This window comes from Falco rusticolus, chromosome 11 (genome assembly GCF_015220075.1).
Source record: "Falco rusticolus isolate bFalRus1 chromosome 11, bFalRus1.pri, whole genome shotgun sequence".
Classification (NCBI taxonomy): domain Eukaryota; kingdom Metazoa; phylum Chordata; class Aves; order Falconiformes; family Falconidae; genus Falco; species Falco rusticolus.
The window spans coordinates 22990101-23005219 of NC_051197.1; positions in this window are offsets into that span (position 1 = coordinate 22990101).

Consider the following 15119-nt stretch of genomic DNA (forward strand, 5'->3'; position numbering starts at 1 on the left):
TACACCGTTTCAGGAAAGCTCTGCACCCTGGATATTAGATTACATCCTTTTTATTTTCCACTCTGTGCATCAGTTCATACACTAGTGACAAAATAAAACCTTGGTCATGTATATACAATTTAACCCAAAATGATGTTCAGCTGTCTTCCTATTTGATTCAAATGGGTCCTTTTTCCTTAATGTTGTGTGCAAATCACTGCATTCTGTGACAAAAAGTGAAATTATCTTGCTTATCTACTTGTTCCCTTCAGGGACACATTTCATTAAAAGCCTTTCTGGTGAAGTATACTCTTTCACAATCCCTCCAAAGAGATGTAAAAATGATCTGATACTGTAGCTTTTGCACTGTCTCAAAAAATCAGTACCAGGATTATTGATATTATTGAAAACAATGCAACATAGAAGCAAATCCCTTTATTGTGCCAAGTATTTTATGAATTATTAATTAGTCCAATACACTTTTGCCTGCAATGGAAACATTAAACAAGACAAAAGTACTTTGAAAGGTGAAACTTCAAGTGGTCTTGCCTGGCAAGCCTACAGCTGCATTCATATTTACAATAAAATCTCTCTATTAGTTAAGTTTTATCTGAATCATTATATTGAAGTGTATAAATAACTGTAGATCTATGGGGGTTCAAAAAGGTGAATGCGTAACAGCAATACATCAGCCAGTGAGAGGATTCAAATAGAAAAAGGAAGAAGACGATAGACACATTTGGATGAAGCACAGCTGCAGTGTCTAAAAATATCTCTGCACAATGTTGTTAATGGCTTACTGCATTGATGTATTCAATTTGTGATGTCTAATGAAATATAGCACTCATCTCAATATTTTATCATAAGCTTGTATTGGTTAAAAGCATTTGTCTAAATGCCTAATATTGATGATGGTACTCCTGTGTTGTATTTCACTTCACAGATTTGCAAAGATAATGGCACAGATAAATTCTAGGTATTTCAGACTTTGGAAAGCACACTTTGAAAGGCAAAAGACAGATTAGTAACAGAAAAGGCCAAGAGGGTAACTCAGTTTCTAATAGAAATAGTGCAAGTAGCAAATAATTGTGCCATAATTAAAGAAAATAAAACATGTCATCGTACTTCTAGTGGAAAAAGCTGGAAAGCAATCACATCTGGCATTAATAGTTCCAGTGCTCTGTGCAGTATAAATCTAACAAACTAGAAACAAAGGCTATACTTTTAGAAAGAAAACATTTAGGTGTTCACACTGAGACTTTGCAAGTCTTTTTCTTGCCTCAATGTCCTCATCAGTTTTTAAAATTTATATAAAGCTTGAACAGTCTTATAAAAAATGCATTTATAAGCAGTTCAGTGTTCACTAGATTGCATTTGTTTATAATAAGGTCCATACATTATGTTTTTATAACACAGAGAAAAATCACTATCTCTGTTCTTGGTGGCAATGAATAAAAAGTACCGTAAAAACAGAACATATTTGGTGCAGTTAATAACCTGCCATCATCACTGGGCTGTTGACCCAATAAAAATATCTTTTAAAAACTGTCAGCAAAACAAACTGTTGTTTGCCCAGCTGTATTATGGTTTCACTGGAATTCCAAAACCAATTCAATTAGCAAATGCATCAAGAAGGCCAAGACCAAAATCACATTTACCTAAATCTGAAAACATTGTCAAGCACAGGTTCATCTCATAGCCTGGTTCTTGGTTTATCTGTTCTGTATAAAATAAGTCTCGAGACTTTCACTCAGGTTTAATTTGGACAAAACTTCAATTAGCATTAGTGAAATGTGCATGATTCAGAAATTCTAGATTAGCCCAGCATGTGGACCCCATAAGATCATAAAAAAGTAAACAATTCAGAGAAACCATTGGGGAGACCATATTTATGAATTAGAGATTAAGCTTTACAAATAGTAGCAACAACTAAATGCTACAGAAATGCAAGGTTTCAATGACTTCACATAAAGTTGTTTTACACTCATGTGGACTATGCTGCCTTTAAAATATTTCTAAAAGTCTCAGAGCACAAAAGTGTCTGAGGGCAATGCGATCACAGTGTGCTGGTCTTTGGTATTAGTATTTCTGAAACTAGTTTACTAGTTGCATTAGAACTGACTCGGTTTGCTTTAAGGACTATTAGTAGCTGAACAGCTGAAGAACTCTACCTTAAGCCTTTGGCCTTCTATCAGCTTTGGCATGAAAAAGCATAATAAAACTGGATATATATAGAATATATAAATAATTCACTGTCTGTATCACATAGCCCTGACTGTATTATATGGGTACCCATAACTGCATCAAAATGAGTTTTTACATATATTTATAAGAACTACCAGTAGTATCTTACCCAGTGAAACAGTCTATTTCTAATTCTCCAGCTACTCCAGAAATGACTGAAGGAAAACACCCCACTCATTCATTAAATCTCTGGTGTTCGCCACTTTCAGTTACCTTATAGAACCACACTGAGAGAAACGTTTTAGGACACTTAGGTGCAGAGCTGCTGTAACAGAGTAAACTGGCACAGCGTTGCCTTCAAGAACAACACAGCACCACAGACTCAAGTACAAAGGAAATATGACCTTGAAATTCAAGTTTCTGTACAAAAATAGAGTCACTTAGGATTCAGGGCTGAGCTTTGGTCACAAACCTCCACTGTAATCCTAAAGCAATTGATTAAGTTCCAAATTTTGCCACTGACCCATCAAAATGTTACCTCACCCTTGTATAACTACTTGAGCCCTAAATAAAAGATTTCTACAGAAGAAAATGCAGAAAAGAGCAAAATTGTCCCTAACTCATGTGGGGATAGAACCATTACCTGAATGCCAGACTTGTCCGGCTGGCCCATTTAGATATTAGTAGGATAATCTATTACTGCATGTATGTGCGGTACTCAATGAAACTAAGTGCCAATCTCTATGTAGAGACTGCATGTACTCCTGTAATAGATATAGAAAATGAAGGGTTCGGGGGAAAGAAATGTTAAATATAGAAGATACAAAATAAAAACCTACACCACCAATTCTTAATCACCCTGCATAAACAAAATACTACTATTTCTAATCAACTCTACTGCCCAGACTAAGAACAGAATATTTAGTTTGGAACTAGCATCTATCAACAATTATATTAAGCAGTTTGCACAGGAAAATGTATTTGTTAACAAAGACAGTAACATTACTTGTAAAGTGTTGGGTCCAAACTAATTTTCCTAAAGCCCTCATGATTATTGTTTCCTGGAAACATTTAGGCTTCTCTTTGACTGCAGTAGGAGAAGAGAACTCAAAATCTTTCACCTTCCAGTGCAATTTTTTACTTAAACAAAATAAAAATGTCTCCTTCCTAAGGAAGAGAGATATTCACTGGTACTTACAACCATGTTTGCTTTTCTAAATAATCCCCAAATATACAGCATTGCTTTTAGTTTGTAAAATTAAAAGTCAGGTACGGGGCAATATTTTCCAGACAGATGGTACAGCCCTTGAAGGTTCTGTTCCCATTAGATGGTAACACACACACATGCGTCACGAGATGCAGTAAATCTCAACAAGTCAGTCAACAGGCTCCGCTTTGTTCACAAGTAAGCCAGTATGAAGGACACCATTACCTGAAAAAGCCCAGCTGTGCTATAATTTGAAGAAATACTTTGTTACAAATCTTATCCTGACTCATAGGCTGTCAACAAGCTTGAGAGCAGGTATCACTGGGTACCTTCATGCATTAAAGCACAACCTACTTTCTCATCTTTCCTAACTGTCTTAAAGTGCCCTGAAGTTGTCCAGCAGAGCGCTCAGTTAGGTCATCTGTTTCGGTTCTGTAACTCCAGTGATGCCATAGTGCTGGCTACCCACAGTCCTATGCCTGCTTTCCTTTTAAACCCCATCTCATCTGTAGGCTTGGTTTCCAGCCCCCCAGTTTAAAGCTCTCATTACTCAAGTTCTCTTTTGCTGCTGCTGAAAATTCATGGTAGATTTTTATTTCCTTGGCATATGAAAGTGAAGTGTTCCCAAAGTAATAATCCCCTCTATATGTTGCTCCAAGCTGGTGAAGCAGTGGTTGCTGTTATCCAAAGGACAGCAATGAAAACATGCAGCCCTGGCTTAGTGTATTATTTTTCTGCCTGCACTTGCAATGTGCCCAGAATCCTTGTTTTCCTTAGTTCCATGTCAGTAGCTTTGTTTAAAGTACAAACTTGACAGTTTATTTTCTTTAAGGAATTTTACTTCAGGATTTCTGCTAAATTTGGAGTCTGTATAATTCATTTACAGATAAAATTCAATATTATTACCTTCATGTTAATATTTTATTTTGATATTGCAGCATTCAAGCATGTAACATTTAATTTGCACCTGATGTGCTCAGCCAGGCTGGAAAGGTTATCAGTAAGGACACCTCCCCCTGCCCCAAGTCATTTTTCTCACAGGGAATTCTAAAACCTGCAGTCTGAAATCAAAAAAGGGACAAGAAGTAAAAATACTTCCCTTGGCTGAAAAGGACATCATGTTTTAAACACTAATTTCTGACATACTTAGTTCCCAAGAAACCCATACTGGAGAACTGAACCACTTGCATAAAATGGTACCCTATAAGAACGGCATTACTTAGCCCAAGTTGAACATAGAAGTAAACTTATTTCTTCCCTTATGCACCAAACATGGGAAAATCACCGCTTAATCTTTGGCATTTGCTCTTTATCTTGTAAATCATGCCTCAGCAGGGAGATTTGCTGCTTGCCCCCATAAATGTAACTTTCGAACAGAATGAGCTCCCGTTCTCTCCTCCCTATAAAACTGGAATAAAATAACTACAAAAATACTGAATTTTTATCTTTACAAAAATCCTGAAAGAAATTGATCACTTAAAATACAATTAAAAACCAATAATTTTGAGCATTCTGTCTCTGAAGTACCTGATAAAGTTTTTTTCCTTTACATTTCTCATGGAGTAGTTTTCAGAACTAAATCAAACCTTTCCAAACTAATTCATTTGCTCTGTTCTCTTGTATTAAAGAAAAATTCTGTATACCCCAATCGTTAGCTGAACACTACGTAGCTATTACACATTTTGCATGCATGTGTACTCTGTAGATCAACATGTATCTTACGCTTAGCAACGACTGCTATTCCAAATCCATAACTGTGTGCTGCTGCTCAGGGCAGCCTGTGGTCTGTTTTCTCACTGATGCGCCTTTGCACACACCTTACAGGTCTCAGACATTAGGGATTGCTGTCACTAGAAAAAAAAAACAATCTTGCAACTAGTGTGGGAAGAGTCCTGTAACAGCAGGCATCAGCAGGCAGAGTTATGTGCACACATATTTTCAAATAACTCAGCTAAATGATGTTAATGGAGTTTAAAACATTCCCAGCTGCTTCTGTGTAGGTGTGGCAACATTTGTTGTTTCAAAACCTGCATTCAACCTTTTTTGCTGTTGCTTTTTTAATCAGGCACCCAACTTTCAACAGACATAGGCCAAAACATTACAGCCAAAATCCCAATTAATTTTAAGATTTCAGCTTACCAACAATGCCACAACACATCAACATTGTTGCCTTGATTGTTATTATTTTTTCCTAGTGGAAGAATCTAGAATTTTTTAAAAGGACAGCTGAGGAGGCAGCCTGTCTCAGAAAGGAAGCTACTGAGCTGCAGTGACTATAAAAGAGGGGAAACAAAGAAACATACTCCTTTGCAGAAAAAAATAATAATAAAAATAGGCAGTTAATTTTTATATGGTAGCCTATTAAAAATTAATCAGAGCTAATTCTAGGTCTATATTAAGACACAGATTTTCAGTTGTGTTCAGAGCATGTTTGCCCTTTTTCTTCAAAAAACATTAATTAGTGATCAAGATAAAATTTATTAACCTGTTGAATAAAAACCTGTCTGAGAGCCATACATTAACCAGTTTAGCTTGAGTCAGCTGCACTTCATGTTACTCTAAATAAAGTTTTAGGTTAAACTGGAAATTATCTCCTGATCATGTTTGTTATCCATGAAACAGAGAGTGGTCTGGATTGACAATACTGGCAGGTTTCAGTACAGTGACAGCATCACTGCCACTGTAGGAGGTACTCTGAAAGCTACATTCTCTCTGACCTAGATCCTAAGGCCAGTCAAGATGATCAGTCAAGGAGGAGTGCAGCAACGCATCTATAAGGAGTGCTGCTGCTGGGACCAAACTATACCTAAACTGCACTGGAATATTTATACTTCCCACATTTATTTCCCATGCTTTAAACTCTTGGACTACATTAGAAACCTGGAATAGATCATTCCAGTTCATCTTAAAAGAGCCTCTTCTCTCATGCAGTACCATGGCAGTCAAGTGTCCAAGACAGCATTCCAAAAAATCAATGCAAAGGACTGCATGTCTTTGAAAACTCGCTTCTAAAATTTAATGTGTTATAAAATTTCTTTCAAAAAAGTTTGACCTTCCAGTGTAAACGATTTAGGATGTTCTAGGTAGGCTTTCTAGCAAGTATTACAAAGCAAGTTTGTACCCCAAAATAATTTTCACTTATTCTCCCTTTGGTATCGTTAGAGTCATCTCTTAATTCTCTTAAATGTAGAGAAAATGTAGTTGCTAACATGGATGCATCAGTTATGCTGTCTGAAGATAGAAAACCTATGTGTTATTATAGTGTCAGAAATAATTCAGTTACAAAGCAGTCATACAGGAGAGAATGCTCTTAACAGAATTGCTTCAGTTTTACAAAAAACAGCAGAGAAAGCTCATTGCAACTTTTCTTAAGCTCCACAATAAAACCATCTGAATACACATTTAGGATCATTTTCTTCTGGATCTGAACCATTAGGGGCTCTACCTATCATTTATACCACTAGATGCCTGTTATTATAGCAAATGCCTTAATATGAAGAGCTATAAGGGATTTTTAAAATTATTATCTTCTTGAATTACTTTGGAAGAATTTTTAGGCACTAACTGCCTAAAGCAAAGAATCAGGTAATTTTATTACCATCTCTAAGTCATTTTTTTTATGTTATCTTTCTCTTAGTACCTAAGAATTAAAGAAGTAGCAGAGCTAGGTAGAAATCCAGTGATAGGTGAGCTGTTGTAAGGAGGTTCTAAGCACTCTAACATGACACTGATGTTTAGGGTGGAACACCCCTACTATTGTCTTCAATAACTCTTATTCTCACAGTCACTTTGATAATGAAAGACTAGCTATGCTGCCAGTAGCTTTTGGTCCTGGTTGAGCACAATTCAGAAGTTCCTATAAAAAGCGTTTTGAGAGTATTGGTGGTTTGGAAGAGGAGTTATCTGCAGCAACACTATGTATCATCCATTGTCTGCCTATCAGTTTCATTACAATAATCCTTCAAAAGATCTTGTTTTGCAGTGTGAGAGGCAGGCAGAAGGTAAAGTTCCAGTAAAGTCAGTAGAGCTTTGAAACGCCCATGACTGTAATGACAGCCAGATCCTTGTGAGGTCCTAGAACCGTCATATATTAAGCCATGCAGTAAAAATATGGACTTGTTTTATATCAGAATATTTTATGGAGTTAAACACAAAGACTCCAAGTCCCTACTGTTCATACTATGCTGAATTGTTACAACCAGGCATAAGGAAAATATATTAGAACATGTCAGAAAAAACAAGCCAACTTGCAGAAAAGAAATAAGATGCATGAAAAATTAATTTCCAAAGAATCTGTATCTTTTAAAAACTGACACGAATTTACAGCATTGCATAAGCAGAATTAAAAGACAACACAAACTCCAAACATGACCAAATACATGAATTAATATGGCAGAAGACAAAATAACATCATACTACTGATGAGAGATTAATGCTATGCAAAGACAGAGCCTATCTAATCTTTATTACTAGTGACAGCTCTCAGTTACAACCATAAAAATCCACTGAGCTCCATAGCTCTGTTCCTCTACGTACACATGGACTGAACCAGTCTGCTAGAAGAAAAGCTCAAGAATTCAAAATGTTCACAAGCCACGCTGCTATCCAGCATCTTTTGTATGCAACAAGTACTAAGATGCAATGTCATCAAAATCTACCTCTTATTTCATGTATGAAGAACACTATCGACTTTAATTTGCTAGTTCCATGGATTTTTCTATGGAATTCAATGACAATTGCTTTAATATGACCTACTGTGGCTGGAGTCTTCTATGTAATAACCCAAACAATTGCTAATAAGCGATCACACACTAGAAAAACCTGTCTACCTGCTCTAGTGACCCAAATTGTAACAAAAAATTCACTATACAATCAAGAGCTAAGAGTGAGATTGGACTCCTAGGTCTTGAGGAGCAAGGAAGATACTACATTTTCCAACTACTCTAAAAATATTTTTAAGCACTGGTTTTAAATTTTGAAGGTAAATTCTAAATAGAAAAAGGATATTAAAACATTTTTAAAATAATAAAAATCAATCAGTTGTCTTTGTAGTTGTTTGATATCCCCCTAATCAGACAGTTACATTAAATAATGTGATCAATTTACATGTAATTTAATGTAATATTTTATGTAATTGAATATAATGAAACATATTAGAGCTTAGGTGAATAGTGACAAATCATAATTTTACTTACAAGTACAGTAATTACTCTTATTTCTAAAACAAGAAGTAGCTCATTTGAGGGTGGTTGCAAATATAAAGCCAAAACACAGAAAGCAGAAATTCAGCCTTGGATACTCACTTCTTAAACATAGGTATAACATTTGAGGACTGATTTTCACTCAGCTCTCTACTGTTTTCAAGGAGATTATCATTCAGCAAAAACACTGAACTACTTTACGGTCACACTTTTTACTAAGAGAAAGCTCAGTAAAAGAACCATATATGTTTTTTGAAATGGGTAGGAACCAAGGTCATCTTGATCGCAGATGGTAGAAGTTAACTTAACTAGCAAATTCCCTTTCCAGTGTGCATCTTTTTAAAGTACGAGCAAATCATGATGAGCTGATAAAACCTTTAAATCTGAGGAACCTTCTTAACTTAGATTAAAACCTCACTTTGAAATAACGGGAAAACAATCTCTTCTCACTTACCCATCTTCTTTTACTGCAAAAGTACATTCATGTACTTAAACAAGCAACGGATTTTGCATATGTGCTTCGATTTTAACTGTGACAAATCAGAACAACTTCCCCACTGGGGCAAGAGCTATGGAATTTAAGTTGCAAGTGAGACAAAGGATGAAATGCTTGTCCTTTTGTTATGGTTGTGTAACTGGATGTCAGAGCTGTGCCCACATGTACACCCAGTGCACTTAATTCCCTGGATGGTCCAGCGACTCCCCAGCTAGTCATCTACACTGTTAAGAGCAGAATAGCTGGAGACAAGACTGAACTCCTAGCTGCCCTCAAGACAAAGTGCTACCCTATGCAAAAAAAAGATTCAACAACTTTCTTTAAACAAATACTCTGCCCATGAGCATCTAACATGATCCAGAAGGACAAATTGAATGATTCTCATCCTTGAGCTTCTGCAGCAAAGGAAAAGAGAGCAAAACACCCTTTTCGAGGTGATACTGAAAAGGACTGCCAAGTCCTTTAATATCATTGTTCTCCAGGAAACACAATACATCTCTGAAGAAGGGCCATGAAGGGTTCGCATGCCCAAACCTGAATTTTTACAACTATACCAGTTGTTAATAAAAGATAATGCCTGAATCAACAATTCTTGTCATGCCTACCACCCTTAGAGTTCCAGAGTTATACTAAAGGACCATTAAAAACTCTTTTCATAGTAGATCTAAAGATCTGGAAAAAAAGTTCAGTGTTATTGAAGTAGGGATGTGAAACCATTGTCTAGATAGGTTTCCTTCTCTCAATTTAGAATGGCAGTTCAATACAGTAGAACCAGCTCTTGTACTGATAAAAATAACTTCCAAAAGTGTGTGACTGAAAAAACCTAAAAGACTCAAAAATTTAAATTAAAGTGTGGGGGTTTAGTTTTTGTTTTAAATGCACATACATTAAAAGCTTTACTCCTTTTGTTATTATTTAGGGTCATTGAACAGTTGGAATCTTGCTTTAACATTTTACCTTAAATATGCAGGTCCTAAGCAACCTTTTCTCACATATAATATAAGTAAACAGTATACCAAGTGTATCAGACAGGAAAAGAAGTTCATAAGCCATTATTAATAATCATTAGTGATTCCTATAAAGAAGGAAAATCTGCAGCTTTTTTTTTTTTTTTTTTACATTAATTTTTAGCTCCCACTTGAAACTTCTGACTTTGAAACTCAACTGTTTTTTTCCTGTCAGGAGCACAGATTAACAATTTCACTATACAGAAATTATGTTATGTTGATTTAATTAAGACTGCAGGATGATGAAGAATTAGTATGAGAAATTGCGAAAACAAGCAAGCAAAAAAAAACCCCCAAAACCTACACTGGTATCTCAAGACAGAGTCTTAATATTCCAAAAATTTTTCTCTTATTTCATATAGATTACTGACCCAATATTTCATAAGCACAATTAAATTAATATATGAAAACAATCTAAAGCAATGACACAAAAAAAAGAATGCTAGTTCATATTTCTTCCAAAATTCCTCTTATCAAGTCAAGACCCTATCATTTTTGCATGAACCAGTTTTGGACCTCCCGAAGGCCATGTCACCCATCATGCAACTCTGTTATCCATTTAATGAAAACTGTGCAATTACTTTCAAGCATAATGTGAAGACTATATTTTACTTAAGCTAGTAATGAAGTGTGCAGGTGAAACTATTGGTTCTTTACAATATAACTTGGTTTAGTTGAAATCAGCTCATTGGATCCCTAGCTTGATATTAAGAATCTAACCCTAACCGAAGTTTGTGAGAAATCTATAATACATGTCTAAGAAAATGCAACTGAGTTTCTGAACTAAAGCTTTTATAATTTGGTATGACACTTTAAAGTCCATTTTGACTGCTGCTTCCATTATTTCAGGATTTCAATCTGCATTTAGAATCTGAAAGTGGAGAGAGATCTTCAAACCTAAACTTGAAGAGTAGACTAAATTCAAAGGAAGATTTGAATTCCAAGCACACCAAAGTTTTTGTACGTTTCACTGCTTTTTTTTTTTTTTTTTTAATGGCTGCAAGAAAATTCTGTTGAAAACAAAATAGTTGTCGACAACATGTGTCCTAAAGAACAGTGGCCAGAAATGTACTTTAATTCACCTCTTTACAGAAGGCTAGAATATGCTATACATTATTTGAGGAGACAACAAATGTTATAATAATGAGCTAAGGGAAAACCCCTATGTGTGGTATTTCTCTGAAACAAAAAATCCCAAACCAAAACCCAACCCCCACCATTCTTTTTCTCCTCTTCAGTTTACCGACAGATGTCAAATATGGTTAACCTTCACTGATTTTCATCCAAAAAAAAAAGTGAGTTTAAATAAAGGGCAAGTAAAAATATCCACTAGAGGGAATACAAGCATTAGCACACAGAGGTAACAAAGAGAAACAGTGACTGAAGAAACTGAAAAATCAGCATCTAACAACATCAAGGAATTTTAATATAAAACTTACAGAGCAAATTTATACAATTCAGGTTTAGAGATATGACTACACTTCGATTTTTACAAACCCATCTTTCCAATAGAAAGAAAAATACTCTTAATTGGCACTTAAAAAGCTCTGTTTGTACAGATCTTTAATAATCCTTCATAAGACACAAATGACATTTTTATGGAAGGGTAAGGGAGCATGTTTTTATGTAATTTTACATTTATGTAAGAGAACACAGTTTTTTAAATGAATTTCTAAAGTTACAATATTATACTATTATAAAAGTAAATTTAGCGTGCTGAACATTTGGAGAGAAAAACAATACTTTGGTTTCAGATTGTTAACAAGCCTTTTGCTCCAGTAACTCTTATTTGCAATTCCCACATGAATAAAAACAATAATATTTCCAAAAGTCTAATTGGAATACAGTTCCTGAAACTTGACTTATTGTCCTGTGCATCTTTTAGTCCTTTGATAAAACTCTAGAAAGAGCTTTTACAAATTGTTAATTCCTATTTAATGTGACCCTAAGAAATGTCACACTGAATTTACATTAATTTTTCTGGGCATGATATTACAGTGGTAGCATACCAACTGCCAATACTACTAGCACTGCAAGATTAAGTTCTTTCAAGATTATTTCAGTCAGAAAACACCATGCCTCTCTATATCCGTCATATTTGCCAGCATAATTTTCTTATCTTCCTCAGTGCCATAAAATCAGTCTCAGACTATTATTTCTTAGAAATATCCATCTTCTACGGTAACTACTTTTTTATGAAATTATCTGAATAATTTACAACATCTGATGCATATATCCTCTATAGTACAGATGCATTCTTTTTTGTCACTTGACTTTAGGGTAGGACAGAGATGTTAAAAGCTAAATCTGATTAAAAATGCCTATAAAACAAGGGACGAAATTTAGGTATGTAAATAAAATCTAGAACCCTGAATGTGGCGCTGAGGGACTCAGCAGACAGTGATGTAAAAATCTGGCAGAATTCACTTTCAACTGCACCTCAGATGCTGAGCTGCTTAAACTTTGTATTTTGTACGATAAGCAAATAAGGACATTGAAGCCAAGTGTCCCACCCTGGAAGTATGAAGCAGTATCTCTCTAACTTTGATCTGCATACCTACATTTCCTCTAAAACCAGGTACCTATTCCCTCCTCCTCTTTTAAAAGACTGAAGGAAGAACTATTTACCTTTTTCAGGTGACGGTACTAAGTCTAATAGTCATAACACCCGTACAGGAAATAGAACAAGGAATCATCTCCTCTGTTTTTCTGAGATACAAACCCAAGTATTTTCCTGTCATCCAGCATGGCTTGGGTGAGGGCTATTCAGTTTTCCAGCTCAACCTAAAACCCAGATGACAAGTCAATGTGAAATTGTATTCGTATACTGAAATGCATTCATTCTGACACACAGCGCTGGTTTGTTCTTGTAGTTTTGCTTGGGTGATTATAGAAAAATAGGACAAAACACATTTATGCCTTTTTCCACAGAATCTCTGCCACAGCAGGTGTGAAAAAATACCTATTGAATGTCTCCTGCTTTAGCCACAAAACATATTGAATATTTTCTGCAGCTGAGTGGTCTGAAATGGAACACACCCAAATGGAGCATGTTATAGTTAGCCCCTTAGTACTGTATCAGAGGTAAATCTGGTTGTAAGGGAGCTAGTTTTAGTTACTCACTGGCAACCAGGTTCTCACACTTAGGCTGCTAAACAGGACAATTTCTTTGTTCTTTTCAAATGTCCTTGCTAACACCAGTGTCAACATTTCTCTCAAATCCAGCATAAGTGTTATTGGTGTAGCCATGTAAATATGACTTTTGCTGTTGCCAGTAGAAGGCCATAGTTTTTTTGTGTCCCGGAGAGCAGGGCCGCAGGAGCTGTCTGGGCTTGTACTGGCCAGAGCTGGATGAGGCTTACTGTCCTGTGGCCAGTGGTCTTGAGCCCATGGGCTCCTTAGCTCTGTGAGTGCCAGGGCTGGGGAAGCACCGGCACCTGGGGGTCAGTGGGTGACCACCCGCGACCTGGTGCCGGCTGAGGCTGGGGCACGAACATGAGCAACTTCCAGGCTGTGGCTGGGAACCACTGGGAAGGCAGAGTGATATGAAAATAGGTAAACACATGTAGCCAAGACCGCAGGGGAGCTCCACCCTCCCCAATGTACATTATACATTTCTAACAGAATACATCATTTTGGAGGTCTAGATTCTTGTATTGGGAAAGCAATGAAAGCAGCTTGGGAAATTTTTGGGTTGATTTTCCCATGCCTTCTGGGAAAAGAAAAAAGGAAAACGAGTGAGTTTCAGTTTAAATGTCTGGTCTGCATTCAGCCTCTCTTTTCTATTCAAAGAACATGAAGTATAAGGAGGAGCAAAGGGAAGGTCTACAATATGCCTTTGCATTTCAGCTTGGTTTCCATTGAAAAGTTACTGGAGAGGAAAACTGAGACACTTAAATGCCCTGAGTTACCCAGAGACATCACTGTTGGGATATGCTATCCACTTCCTAACAACCAACTAGGGCAACTTCGAACTTCCAAGTAGCTTTTTTTAAAGACTTCTGCTACAAAACACTACACTGGCTTGAAAGACATGCTGTTCAAAATCAGAAGATTGATCAGAACTGCTGCCATCCTGACTTTGCAACAGTTCACCCTTTCAGAGCAAAGTGTGCCATGTGGACCTAGTGTCTCCTCATCATTGGATCAGAAGCTAAGACACATCTGACCTAGCAATTTCTGCATCTTTAAAATGTTATTAGTTTACCCTAATAAAACTAAGAATTATGGTATGTCTGGCATACCATATTTATTCCATATTCTGAACACAACAGCATTTGTGTCATTCTGCCATTATGGTAATGAGGTACCTATTACCCCTAAGTGCTGAAAACCTCTGGTAATACTGTAGAAAAAGACAACAAGAAATTTCCATCCAAATAATACTGTCTTACAAGGCTTTTGACAACTGCACTGTTGTGACTCTGAAAGACAGTTAATCATAAGTTGCTCTTACCCATAAAATATATCAATTGAATTTTGAAATGTGACATAATTCTAAATTTATGCTGCTTGTTTTGACACACGAATGATTTGTCACATTTCTATCTGGGAGCACCAGTTACCTTTAGGGGAGGTAGGAGAGAGGAGAGTAGTTTCTGTATTTTGATCCAGAGTGGCTCGGCTGGCAACTGCCCAGCCACCCTCCAGGTATTTCCTGAAGGAGCTGCCCTTGCAGTGAGCAGGGAGAAGGGCTGTAGCTCTCACTTGATGCATGAGAGCTGGTTACATAGTTGGCAATAGGCAACTGTGTTGCTACACCGAGTATTTAGGAATATGGAATTGTCACTCTAATGACTTATGTGTGATGTTATCTTTAAATTAATACATCCTAAATTCCTTGTGAACTTAAAATACAGTGTACTTCCATATGACTCAAAAGCCCTGTTCTGTTAATTAAGAGCTACAGACCTATATAATGTGTTAACTTAGGGCTGGACAATTAGCTTTACATTGTTATAGGAATGGAACTGTGTTAAATGAGCGAGAAGAGCACAGTATTTTGTGGTACATTGACACCCCAATCTATTTTCAGTTACTCTGGT